At 44.1% G+C, this 12,080-nt stretch overlaps 1 long non-coding RNA gene across 7 annotated transcripts in view; it reads right to left on the bottom strand.

The window, feature by feature from the left end:
- LOC106019236 (uncharacterized) overlaps positions 1-12,080 on the bottom strand; it is a 114,174-nt gene that overhangs the window by 39,340 nt on the left and 62,754 nt on the right. For all 7 annotated transcript variants that reach the window (XR_011811326.1, XR_011811325.1, XR_011811321.1 and 4 more), the window contains one exon: positions 461-641. This is a non-coding gene — a long non-coding RNA (uncharacterized lncRNA). The remainder of the gene's footprint in view (positions 1-460; positions 642-12,080) is intronic.

The following is a 12,080-nucleotide window of genomic DNA, read 5'->3' as shown; positions in this document are numbered from 1 at the left end:
ACTCCTTGCTATTTGGTAGTGCTCTGTAGTACGGTAAGAGCTTGCAGCAGCTACAGCCTCCCTGAGATCTGTCAAGAAGGCTTACATTCATCAAGCACGGAACCGATGCAGTGCACCAGACAGCTTGCAGGCCACTTGTTTGCAACAACAATATCAAGCTCTCACAATACTATATCTATACCTCTGGAGAGTCAGATAGAGATAACATGATCTTAAGAGACAGGACTCTTCGCTCTCTGCCAACCGAACATTCAAGTAAAAACACCAGCGTAGGATGTTTAATGCTTCATCTGTGTCCAGCACAGTGACATATATCATTTTAGCAAGAACATCCCTGGATGATGAAGTAAACTAAAATGTTCACATTAAAAAATAACGAAGGGAAGCTATTCTTGGAGCCATTTGGGCCACCAGATTCTTCCTAAATGGTGCAGAAATATCAGCTTTGAATAATTAATACCTGAAGCAGGCAATTCTCACTCAGGAAAAGGAAGCAGCATAGGTCGGTCCTCCAGTAGTCCTTCCTTCCAGCAGCAGCAGTTACCTTTGGTACTGCCTTTCACAGGGGACTGCAGAGCAGCAATGACAGGTCACAGCCACGCTCAGCTCCGGGAGGGAGGGTCAAGGTCTATCAAGACGGCCTGTTGGAAAGAAGAGGGTTCATCATGTCGCACAGTCCTCCCAATCCAGGACCTCAACAGTCCTATCAGTGCAAGTGCTCCCTTCTTTTTCAGATCTGACCACAAGTCACTCACCTGCACATACAGACCTCAGGGATCACCTCCAGGTGCTGCTTCTTAAAAATGCTGGTCTACATTTGCAGATCCATTTGATAACAGAGTCGAAGACCCACTTCACTATGAGAATTTATGACGCTGACCAAGCATGGAAATACCAAGCAATTAAAACAGGTCTCTGCCTTGGAAGTAAGGGTGAGAACCAGAATACAACCTCATGTTCAAAGCCTGCATCTCCATGCAAGACCCTCTTCCTCACAAAACTTGAGCAGAGACTGCAAAAGTCGAGGGGCAGTTTTCAGCTGAACTTGAAACTAGAAAGACATTCTGGCAACGCACATACATGTAGCTCTGAGCACAAATGTGGCAGTGAGGTACCATGTTCCTGCAGGGAAAGCGAGCTCCATGACACTGTGCAACTACACAGCAAAATTTTAGGTTTTGAAACAATGGATTTCTAAAATCACTCACACAATACAAAGGCACATGAGATGGCAAAAATACCTGCATACTCTTCTTTTTTTTTTTTTTTTTTTTTTTTTTTTAACATGCTCCCATTTTTTGTACCATGTAAATGAGGTTTCCAGTCCAATAAATGCAAAGTGGGGGTCAGCTCAGTGGATGCTCTCACGTGAAAGACCATCTTAAGGCTTCTCCAAGGTACCACGTAAGAACTAGCAGCTTTTCTCAGCAAAGAAAGTCTGTGTGAGCCCTGTCCCAGCCTGCTGCCTTGCCTGGTTCAGCATTTACAGACCAAGCACAGTCTGCTTCCACAGAATTTCGGAGAACTGTTGATGCACAGCATATGGGGTTTTCAGTAGCTGAGAGCCCTCATAAACTGGGAATACTGAGACCGTACTTTATTTTCTGTCCCATTAGAACGAAAAGGCAAAACCTAGATAGGTCTAGGAATAAAGCCTCATGGGATCAGAGATCCCATGTATTCCTCGTCTCTTCCAGGAGACTACAGTTGCTCAAATCCTCAAGGCTTTGTTTTTTAAAATCCAATCTCATGTGATGCTGGGTGCAGGTCAGGACATGAACTCCAACAGAGTTAAGTCTATTCAACTGAGGGGATAGTTTAAATAGCAGGACGCACATCCTGGAAGGGACAGTGCTGGAACCAGGAAAATAACTACACCAATGACTAAATCTTGAGCCTTTAGGCAAAACAAATGACCTTTCTCCTTTGGAACCCAAACAAAAAAATAAATCTTGCTCCACATTAGTGACATATAACAAATAAACTAAATAATAATAATGACCCTCTGTATTATTTTTTTTTTAAACAGATTATTATTTCCGGCATAACTCCGTACAAAAGAAAATAGCGGTTGGCAAACAGAAGGGCTGATCTGAAAATGAAATGCTCTCCTCCTCTGCTCCTTCTAGTATGGATTTAGGTCTTTTCTGAGGAGTGTCAAGACTCAGGAGTACAGCTGTGACTAAGAGCAAGTGTAAGAAATGAGTCATATCAAGATTCCCTTTGCTGATGGACTCCGTATAGCCCACTTACTACCAGCCTAACACCCTATTATTTCCAGCAGGGCTGACAGGGACAAGCACTGGACTCTGTTAGGATTTGCCATGTTTATGCTGATAAAACCCCTCCAGCTAAGTCTAAATCTTGGAACATCTTGGTTCTTTTCAGTAGCTCTGTCAGCCCACGCACGCCTGCCCATGGGCTTAGAAAACAGCCATAAACAGTATCCTGGAGCGATCTGGAGAGTGAGAAGTCAGCCAAGGAGCAGGGGTCTATTCGGTCTAAATATGCCATGTCCGGATGATAGACTGTACCGGGGAGGAAAGACCTAAGTCCTGAGCTCTAGGGAAAATACAAGAGCCATAGCAAACCCATTTGAAATAAGGTGTCCTACCAGAGCAAGGTGATCAGAGATATTACATTATGTTACACCTTACATTAGCCAGAACACACAAAAAATATGCTTACTATACAACACAGTGCCACCCCCATTGCCGAGCCTTTACTACATCAAGGCAACGTGACAAATTTGCCCTTATAGGCATTTCTTTGAAATGCTGTGCCATAGAGAAAATGGTGAAAGCATGGTCAAGTCATACAAGACAGATGCACTTGCCCATTACACAGCCAATTAGACCAAAGCATGCTACTGCACAGTGATGGTACCCAACAAGAAGCTAAAGAAATTTTCAGGCAGTTCCAAAAGAATTTCAGTTAATTACTAGCAAGGACTTGTTATAGCTGACATTGAGTGTATTAGAGGAAACCCCCAGTGCTTTAATGTGAGGGTGAGATTCGCTTCTGGTTGAATGAGTCAATCTGGCCTATAAACTTTGGCAGCTTTTCTTAGTTGGCCATAAGCAGGGAGAAAATTGAAAGTCAGAGGTCAGGAGAGAAAACAATCTTTTTGAACTACTGACCTCGTGGCAAAGTCTAGACTTTTATTGACTCCAACATTTAAAGTTTATTAAGCCAATGAAAGTATCCAATGACTAAAAAGAAAAATGGACAAGTCTTTGCCCGTGTCTGAAAGAGTTTTAAGCGAGAACATCATTTGTTTTCTTCTCTTTTTGCGTTTTGAAAGGAGGAGGTTGGCTTGCAGTCTGGCATGGGTACTCTTTTCCATTGCCATGGACCTATTTAGAAACTTGCTGAAGATAAGAGCCTCCTATTTCCAAACAAGACCATTGATTAGGTAGACAAATTTCTGGCACGGTAAGAATTGCCAGGCACAAGTACTCATTTCATTTTTACAGAAATCTCTGCAGTTCAAACATTGTCATGCCTTTGAAGCTGGGGAAGTGCTCTGTATAGCACTTCAGCAACTCCCATGAGAAATGGGAACAATATCACAGGGAATAATGAGGGATACATGCATGACACCTGCAGCCTTGGCACGCTCGTGCTTACTTTCATACTGTCTTTTCCAGCTGCCATCCCTAAGCCTTTCCACAAAGCTCCCTACGAGAGCAGCTAGGATAACTCCACATGTGCAGTGCAGGGATAACAACCACCTTTGTGGTTAGATTTGAGACCCCTAAGGATTTATTTTATTACAACTCCAAACCATAAAGATTTCACCTGCAAGTAGTTCAGCTTCCCAGAAGGTGGGGGAAGGAGCCTCCAGAACCACGTTTTGTTGCTGTTGGAGGCAGTTGGAAGTGCCTTTCTGAAATAAACAGTTTTTTCCTCAAATACCAGAGTCCTGAGTGATTTCTGAACACCGCAAATATTGGCACACTGCCTACTGCTTCCAATAAGCTTCTAATTACACAGTAATGTATGGAATATAATGCAAGAGGCATATTTGTCCATTAATATGAATGCGATGAGACCACACAGAGTGTGTCTGTATGGATTGCTAGACTGACTTGAGAGTGATTGATTGTCTTAATTTCAGCTTTATTCCCAGTGTTCAGCATTGCTTGGTGTAGGGCTTGGAATTTAATAGGATTTGCATCTAGAATATTAGAGCTGAAAGCTTTCATCTCATCTGAACTTCCCGGAATTAGTTTAAATATTTTAAATAAAAAATGAAGCAGGGGAGAATGGCAAGGAAGACCCCAAACACAGTGGTAGAGCTGCCCTATTTTGAAGGATTCTGAGAAAAAGGTGTGAGAGTTGAGACTGCAGACAGTGTCTGCCTTAAACAATCAAACAAACAAAAACAACAAAAAACAAGCCCATGGACTTCCTAATAATGAGGCTGCATGAACAAAATGAAACAGTTAATTGCACATTTTTAAACTGAAAGAAAACTTCTGGTGCAGTGAAACAAGTGTAACCCCACGGTGCCATTACATGAGCCCCCTGTGGGAACTAAGGAGAGGGAACGGGCTCACAGGGGGTGAGTCTCTGTGTCTTAACCAGTTACCACATTGGTCTGGGCCAGCACATGATGGGTGCTCAGACCTGGTCCGAGGGCACTGCATGAGTTTCTTCTATTGAGTGTTTTGTTCATGCAGGTCTGCCTGCAGCCAGCCCGTCTATACAAGCATAAGACCTATAAGGGAGCCTACAAAATCCTCACGTGGCAACAGCTATTTTCTGGCAGAGTTAAATGCAGAGAAAGCTGCAGGGTGCAATTGCCTAATCAGGCTGCATTAAACCAAAACCCACCAGCCCTCTGTGATGTCCAAAAGCCTACTGCTTACAGCAGTCAGTGGTTTGTCAGACTCACCACACATGGATCAACTTTCCATGCCATCTACGCTTCACACCAGCACCCTATGTGACTATTTCTGCCTGGCTGTGCATAGGTAAGATGGACATTTCTAGCTAGATACGAAGGGAACATGCCCTATAATCTATTTTTTATAAAGCTTCTTGGGAGAACAAACACCTAGTGCTTTATATCCCTGCTTCAAAGAAAACTAAGCTTTCAGAAAGCCAAAGCGTTAACATTTCCCTATCTATGGAGTTAGCTTTCTCTGTAGAGAGCCCAGTAAATACAGGTTTTCTCTGTTTTATTGTTGTTGTTGTTTGTTTGTTTGTTTTGCTTGCTTGTTTTTAAATAACTGTGTTGTGATGTTGGAAAACCATATCTGATACCTCTAAAACCATAGCTGATATCAGCTATTACTGTAAGACTAATAGAAAAGATGGGTGGAAAAGAAGGATGGCCTATGGGAGAAGCATCAGCTGGAAGGTAGAGGAAAGGTGGGGAAAGATTAGCTGGCAAGAGAACAAGTTAAAAAGATGGAGTGAGGGAGAGAGAGGAAGGAAGAACAAGGAAACTTGAAGCTTGGTCTGCAACAGATACGGCCCTGTCATCAGAGAGAAGATCCTGGGGACAAAGCAGAGGGACGCCAGGCAGCTGAGGTGGAAAAAGCGTTGGTGCAAAATGACACAGAGACACCTGGCTTGCAATCCAAAAGCAAGCAGGCCTGAGATTAGGAAAAGGAGCACAGGCAGCAGATAAGGGTCAAAAACAGTGTTATTATGGGAATTGCCAGCAGTGACAGTGAAACAAGGAGGCAGCAGCAGGCAGGGGTGGCTGCAGGGGCTTTCTGAAAACCACCTAGAATGGTGGGCATCTTCTGGTGCAACTTGATCTGAAAGCCAATACTACAAACACGTTCGGTGCCTTGAATTGCAAAAGGACGGACTGGAGATGCCACTGGCTGCAGGGAGCAGGAGAGGCGTGGAAGAGAACTGAGTCCTGGCTCTGATCTTGTGCAACGAGCATTTCGGAGCTGATGCTCAAGGCCAAGAGGACTGATTGATTATCATTAGGAAGTTGTCATCTGACTGGTATGGGGCTTTAGACATGGGTTATCTTAGAAATATCCTACCCTTTACGTTAAATAGTCCCCCCACACTTAAGTCTTGTAAACAGTCCACATACACTTCAGTCTTGCAATGAGCTCAGGACCTTTTTTCTCAGATCTTGTTTTTTTGATACAGTTCAACAGCTTTTGCACTTACTGTCATATACCATTTCACGTGCTCTTTGGAGCAAAGAATAATCTGTCACCACCCTTTCACCTACAGTCCTCAGTATTTATCCAGTCACTAACTGCTGTACCTCTCTCACTCTTAAAACATTCTTTTTTCCCATCTTGCATGAGAAGCTTGCAGCTTCTCACAACTGAGCGCCATGTAAATATTTATGTTTCAGACCAGAAAGTAAGCTTCAATAGGACACATTTTCCTTCCCCACCAGCATAGATGTGGGGAGGGGCAAGAGCCGAGCTGGGAAGAGCAGGAAGGACATAACTAAGCTTGTCCTGAAATGTTCTGCGGTTGTGTTCTCCTTCTAGTTTGCCAATATGATGGCCTACTCATGTGCTGCCACTGGGATCCTCAGTACCACAGCATTTACACACAGCCAAGGGCCGTGGGTGAGGTGGGCAGCAGCTCCCGCCTGCCCACCTGGCATAGGCCAGGAAATTGTTAAATTGTTCCTTACAGGGACGGGATGTTTTGTGTTTCACTTTAGGACCTGCCTGAGCTCCTTCCTGCGTGCTCTGCCCCGAGCCAAGGAGCAGGTCAGGAAGAGAAAAGTGGTTGTCTGCTGCCCAGAACACCTTCTGCAAGTAAATGAAGAGAATTGCTCTTAAATAGTGTTTTCCTCCAGAAAATCTCCTGCAGATGGCAAAGGTGAAGCAAAGGAAGAAGTGACTTTACAGAAGTCACTGAACAGATTGGTAACAGAGCCTAGAAATGATTCTATGTTTTCAAACCCTCTATCTATAGACACAGCAATCAAGTATTTAGGAGATTATGAATGGTAGGTGTCAGGGTGACATTTCTCTTTCAGAAGGAAAACATACCTTTTCCTCACCCATGCTGACCTTCATAAAGTTTTGCTAAGATTAATTCACTGAATATTTTTCTTACTGTTTTCTTGAAAAAAATAAATGTTCAAACACGCTGAGATATTTTCCCCCTTCACCCAGTACTATTTAGTCTCTTGTAAAAAAAGCAAAGCATTGTCAATACACTCAGGCTTCAGAAAATAACTTCTATTTATCTTTGAGTATTATCACCTTTATCTTAGTGTTGAGGTGGGCAGTTATCTACCCACCTGTGGTCTGCAGATACCTGTTTTTATGTAGTCCAAGTTCTATGTTGATCGCAGCAGTGGGCATGGATTTCTCTCCCTATTTTTTCCTCCCCTCCCAAACAAAGTAGATGCTCCCAGGACAGCACCCTGCACAACCTGTATTCCTGCAGCATCAGGGATTCTTCTTTTCGCCACTACAGACCCACGCTGTGCCATTTATTATGGCTATTACACACCCAACCGCAAGTCATACTGTCAGCTCATGCCCTTGCAGGTCATTTATCCTCCAGCACTAATCTTTTCTGTAAGCCCTTTTCCTTTGACCACCCACATGATACTCGTGCAGACGATTGAAGTGACCTTCCCATTGTGTGCTTCTGCTTCCTGGCCTTAGCACCAGCACTGTTAGTCCGGATACACTCTGAGGCTGAACGGGCTGTGCCAGAGATGACTCCGTCCCTCACTGGGGATGCTCCCAAGCATCCAGGCACTCAGAAGAAGAGGGTGGCACTCTGCAAGGGCTGGGCACCCGCGGAGCGAAGGACGCAAGACACACGGGTCCCTTGGCAGCCTCTGTCAGCGTCTGCGCAGCCCAGCTTACACAGCTGGACCCCGTTTACAATTCTGAAAGGATTTTTTCTTTTTTTCTTGTTTGCTTGGCTGGCTGTTTTACTTTCAGATCGCTTAACAAACAGGAAATAAAGAGGACATCAAACAAATGACAAACAGAGCTCCACATACTGCCCCACTCAGCTGGGAAGCTCAGTGTGAGTCTTTGAGGGATGGGGGTTCCAGCGTCTGTGCCTCCCTGGACGCGACCCACTTCTTCCCAGCCCTTCCCTTTTATCCTACGACTATGAAAGAACTTTTTATTTAACCAGCATGGGGAACCCTTCAGTTCAGCTGCCTGAAAGCCAGACCACTACTTAACTGAAAACATACGTGGAAAGAAAAGAGAAAGAGAGAGTTAAAGAGAGGAATACAGTCTTCATTGCCTCTGTGGACCACGATGGCATGTGGGGGAGGCAGCTTCCAGCATATTGACAAAAAAATCCAACTTATTGTACAGCTGCCAAATCAAGCTAAAATGAAATATTTTTGATGGAGCAAATGATACTTGCTTAAGCCCTGTGCAAAGCCCCAACCTCCCACCAATTTAGTGATTTCAGCCTTCACTCTCATACCGCACAGCTGTCTTGAATGAGCAGGCACCAACCATTCCAGCCCATTTCAACTAAAATAAGAGTGTGGCAAAATTACTCCAATTTTATTTAGAGTTACTTTGATCATAAGGATATTCTGCCCAAGGCACTGCCTCAGCAGATGGAGCTTTTCCAGCCTCCTGATTTCAGAGGCCCCTATAAAATCAGGAGGCTGAAAAAGCTCCATCTGCTGATTTTCTAGTGGCCTCCAGAATTCATGAACTTCTCCTGGTTCATCACCCTTTTTACGGAGTGGTGCCAGAAGCAGGACAAAACCTTTACCTCATTACAGACTGCTAGAGCATTTTTTCCCCTTCTATATGGGAAATTCCTTGAATGCAGTCTCACCATTGATGTGCTATGGAGGAAGTTATTAAAAAGCTTAGTTAGTAAATTCTGCAGCCACGTTTTCCCTGTGGAGTGGACTTTCCTCTGCCTATTTACCCAGAATAGTATTTCATTCAGTTTTGGGCCTCTGACTGCAAGAAAAATTGAGTTGCTGGAATGCGTTCAGAATAGAGCAACAAAGCTGGTAAAGGAACTAGAAAACAAGGTATAAGAGGAGCAGCTGAGGAAACTGGGGCTCTAAGTCTAGAGAATAGACTGAGGGTAGACCTCAACACACTATAACTACCTGAAAGGAAGTTGTAGCAAGGAGGCCATTGGTCTCTTAAGTTAGTCAGCAAGCAATAGGACACAAGGCAACAGCCTCGAGTCAGCACAAGCACATGTGCTAAAGCAGGGAAGAGCAGAGTGCGTGGAAATGTATTCTGTGTTCTTCAGACTCAGGTTGCCACATCTTTCAAACTAGAGTTAAACTCCATATGAAGGTTAATGATAGCAATAAAATAAATCAGCCCTATTATAAGTGCTCCATCTTAGTCTATTAAGTTAGTAAATCTATACTACACATATATTATGCAGTCATAAATATCTCTCCATGTTTATATTTTAAACACATAAAACATAATTCACCACAGCAGGAATTACTTTGCATTCAGTAGAGCTAAAGGCAGAGCACGGTCTGATGCCAGGCTCTTGCCACCCCTTTCCACCTGAACCCACACCAGTATTTAGAATTTGAGAGAAGCTTTTCCAAACGTTTTCCAAGCTGTAAATACATCAACAGCATCTAATTGGAGAGCTCCTAGAGCACGGTTCTGAGGGTTGCCTTCAGAAGGGATCCTACACCCTGCAAAGCTGGAGCTTCCTTGGGTGTGCTCAGCTCTCGCTTCTCTAAACTCACACAGCTTCATCCGAAGGTGAGCAAAAGCCACCCGGGTATGAGCAAAGCCAGATTTTACCTTCCTGTGTAAAATTCATATAGCCTTATAAGACAAGAATATGACAGGTTTCTGAAAAGGCTGGGATATGCTGCTCCATCCTCATGGCAACGGGAGGAGCAACTGGAGCTGTACCTGGGCAGACAGTCTTTTTTCATAATCCATGATGTGCTGTAGGCAAGTTATTTGCATTGTTGCATTTGCAACATCTTTGAGTGATTCTGCAGCATTCAGACTGGTAATGAAGGCAGGGGAATCAGCATCGGAGCAATAATTAATCTGAGAAAGAGATCCCTAGTTAGCACGTGCTCTGCAGTAAGTTGTATTTAACGATTATTTGACTAAATTTCTATGACCTAAGCCCACAAATCTTAAAGAACAGAGGTTTCTGTTCTTAAATCTTCTTACAAGCTTTTGACTAAGCACCCTGACCTGTCATCAGCACATACATGTATGATGGACAAGTCACATTATACCACAGCATTCCTTGCATGCATGTACAGGGAGGGTATTTGCCTTAAATGTAGCCAAACCTGAGCACTAAACTCTGTTTCTTGCTATGTTAGCCCACTTTTAGGTTTGAACCTGGTGAAGATATCACTTTGTTAGAGATACCCTTGAAATCAATGGAGTTACTCACTGGTAGCAAAATCACTACAGAAGGATGCTTATTTTGCTGAAACGCTGTTGATGGCAGGACCGTGGCGCACACACTCTGCATGCCCCCATCTCTAACACTTTTATTCACAGGTTCAATGACAAAGGGGACATTTAAAAGAATCTGAAGGAAAATAAGGCTAACTGTCCAGCATCAGCCCTCAGTGGCATAGTTAAGCTGATTACATACAACTGACATTACCCTGGCAGCCAAAGCCCAAGAGCACAGAGTTTCAAACTTCTTTTGCTGCTCTGGCTTATTTCGCTCAGCAAATCTGGTAAACTGCATTAGCAAAGGCACTTTTTCTTCTGTAAAAGACCAGTCTACACAAGGCCCGTTTTGTTAGTACAGCTATGCTGGCAAATCCCTTAAGCAGAGGCAGATCCCAGCAGAGCTGTAGATGAGGGCCAGAGTTCAGATTCATAAATCAGAAACCACCAGGGACCAGCTGAGACCTCATGGCTGCCTGCGAACCTGCTTTCACTTGCAGCAAAAGCACCTCGACGCAATAGTTTTAATGTCTTTTACCAAAGCTTAAAATGGCCTGTATTTCCTGTGAACTAAGAACATATCTGTGGAACACATACTGAAGCTTTCTTTATGCAATTTGTAAGTAAAGGGACACGAGCACCTGTGGAGCAGCCAGGAGAGGCAATACCGATCCTCCTGCTCACACCTGCCCCAGGAAACAAAAGCTGGCTCTGGCTGCCGGACATGTTCCATTTTCCATCCTTCAAGTTCTATTAGATCTTCAGATCAAAGCGTAGCAGGGCTTGTCATCTTTTATTTTGTTGCTTTGCAAAGCTCCAGCTTTTGCAGGCTACATTTCAGTCTGCTGTGTTCTGCTAAAGCAGCTTACAGCTTGCCAGGGACAGAGAGCAGCTCTCCCCCATGTTTATATCCTACCAAGCACAGTGTAGGTAATCAATAAATCAGAGATTGCCTCAATAAAACGTTGTATACGTTTCATTAAATCATTTAAGCATGTGTGTAAGTAACTGCATGAAAAACATCCAAGTGGAGCACTGCAGAACTCCATAATGCCAAAGACATTAGGGAAAGGGAAGGTGGCCTTTGAAAAATGGATGGCTAGAGAAGTCGTGGCTTTCAGCCACGCTAGAGCCCTTTGCTTCCAGTGTAAAGCACACCAATCATTCCCCCTGACAGGAGAATTAAAAAGACAAGAGACTATTTAAGTGGTGGACAGTTCTCCCCTCCATACTGATACCATATTTCAGTAGCTTTTAAACACGTAACTGCTACATGTTTGGCTCTTTACCTGCCATAACTCACGAAGAAATGCTGGGCAGGGCTGAGGCTGGCTGCTGGAAGAAGCAATAATTAGGATAGCCAGCAATGATGGGCAGAGAAAACGCAGTGCTACAAGAGAACACAAGTGAGTACTTGCCCCAGCTGTTACAAGCACAAAAATGTGATCCTGCAAGACTGAATCTTTCCAAGGTCTCAAATAGGGAGCAACAGGGAATGAATAAGAACAGAAACCCATGGGGTAACACCTGAGCACCAGATCTGCTGCCCATCCCACTGCAGTCCCTGCTTCTGATGGGCGCTCCTTGCCCTCGCAGCAGCTGCACCCCCCCAGTGCCTCCTGTCGTTCCCCAGCAGCAGCCAGCAGGGCTTCCAGACAGTTTCAGATAATTAATGCAGACACTGGGGACACAGCTCTTTTGCTACCACTATGACACTAC

Source organism: Anas platyrhynchos, chromosome 9, assembly GCF_047663525.1.
Source record: "Anas platyrhynchos isolate ZD024472 breed Pekin duck chromosome 9, IASCAAS_PekinDuck_T2T, whole genome shotgun sequence".
Lineage (NCBI taxonomy): Eukaryota > Metazoa > Chordata > Aves > Anseriformes > Anatidae > Anas > Anas platyrhynchos.
This window is presented reverse-complemented; position numbering and strand designations above follow the sequence as displayed.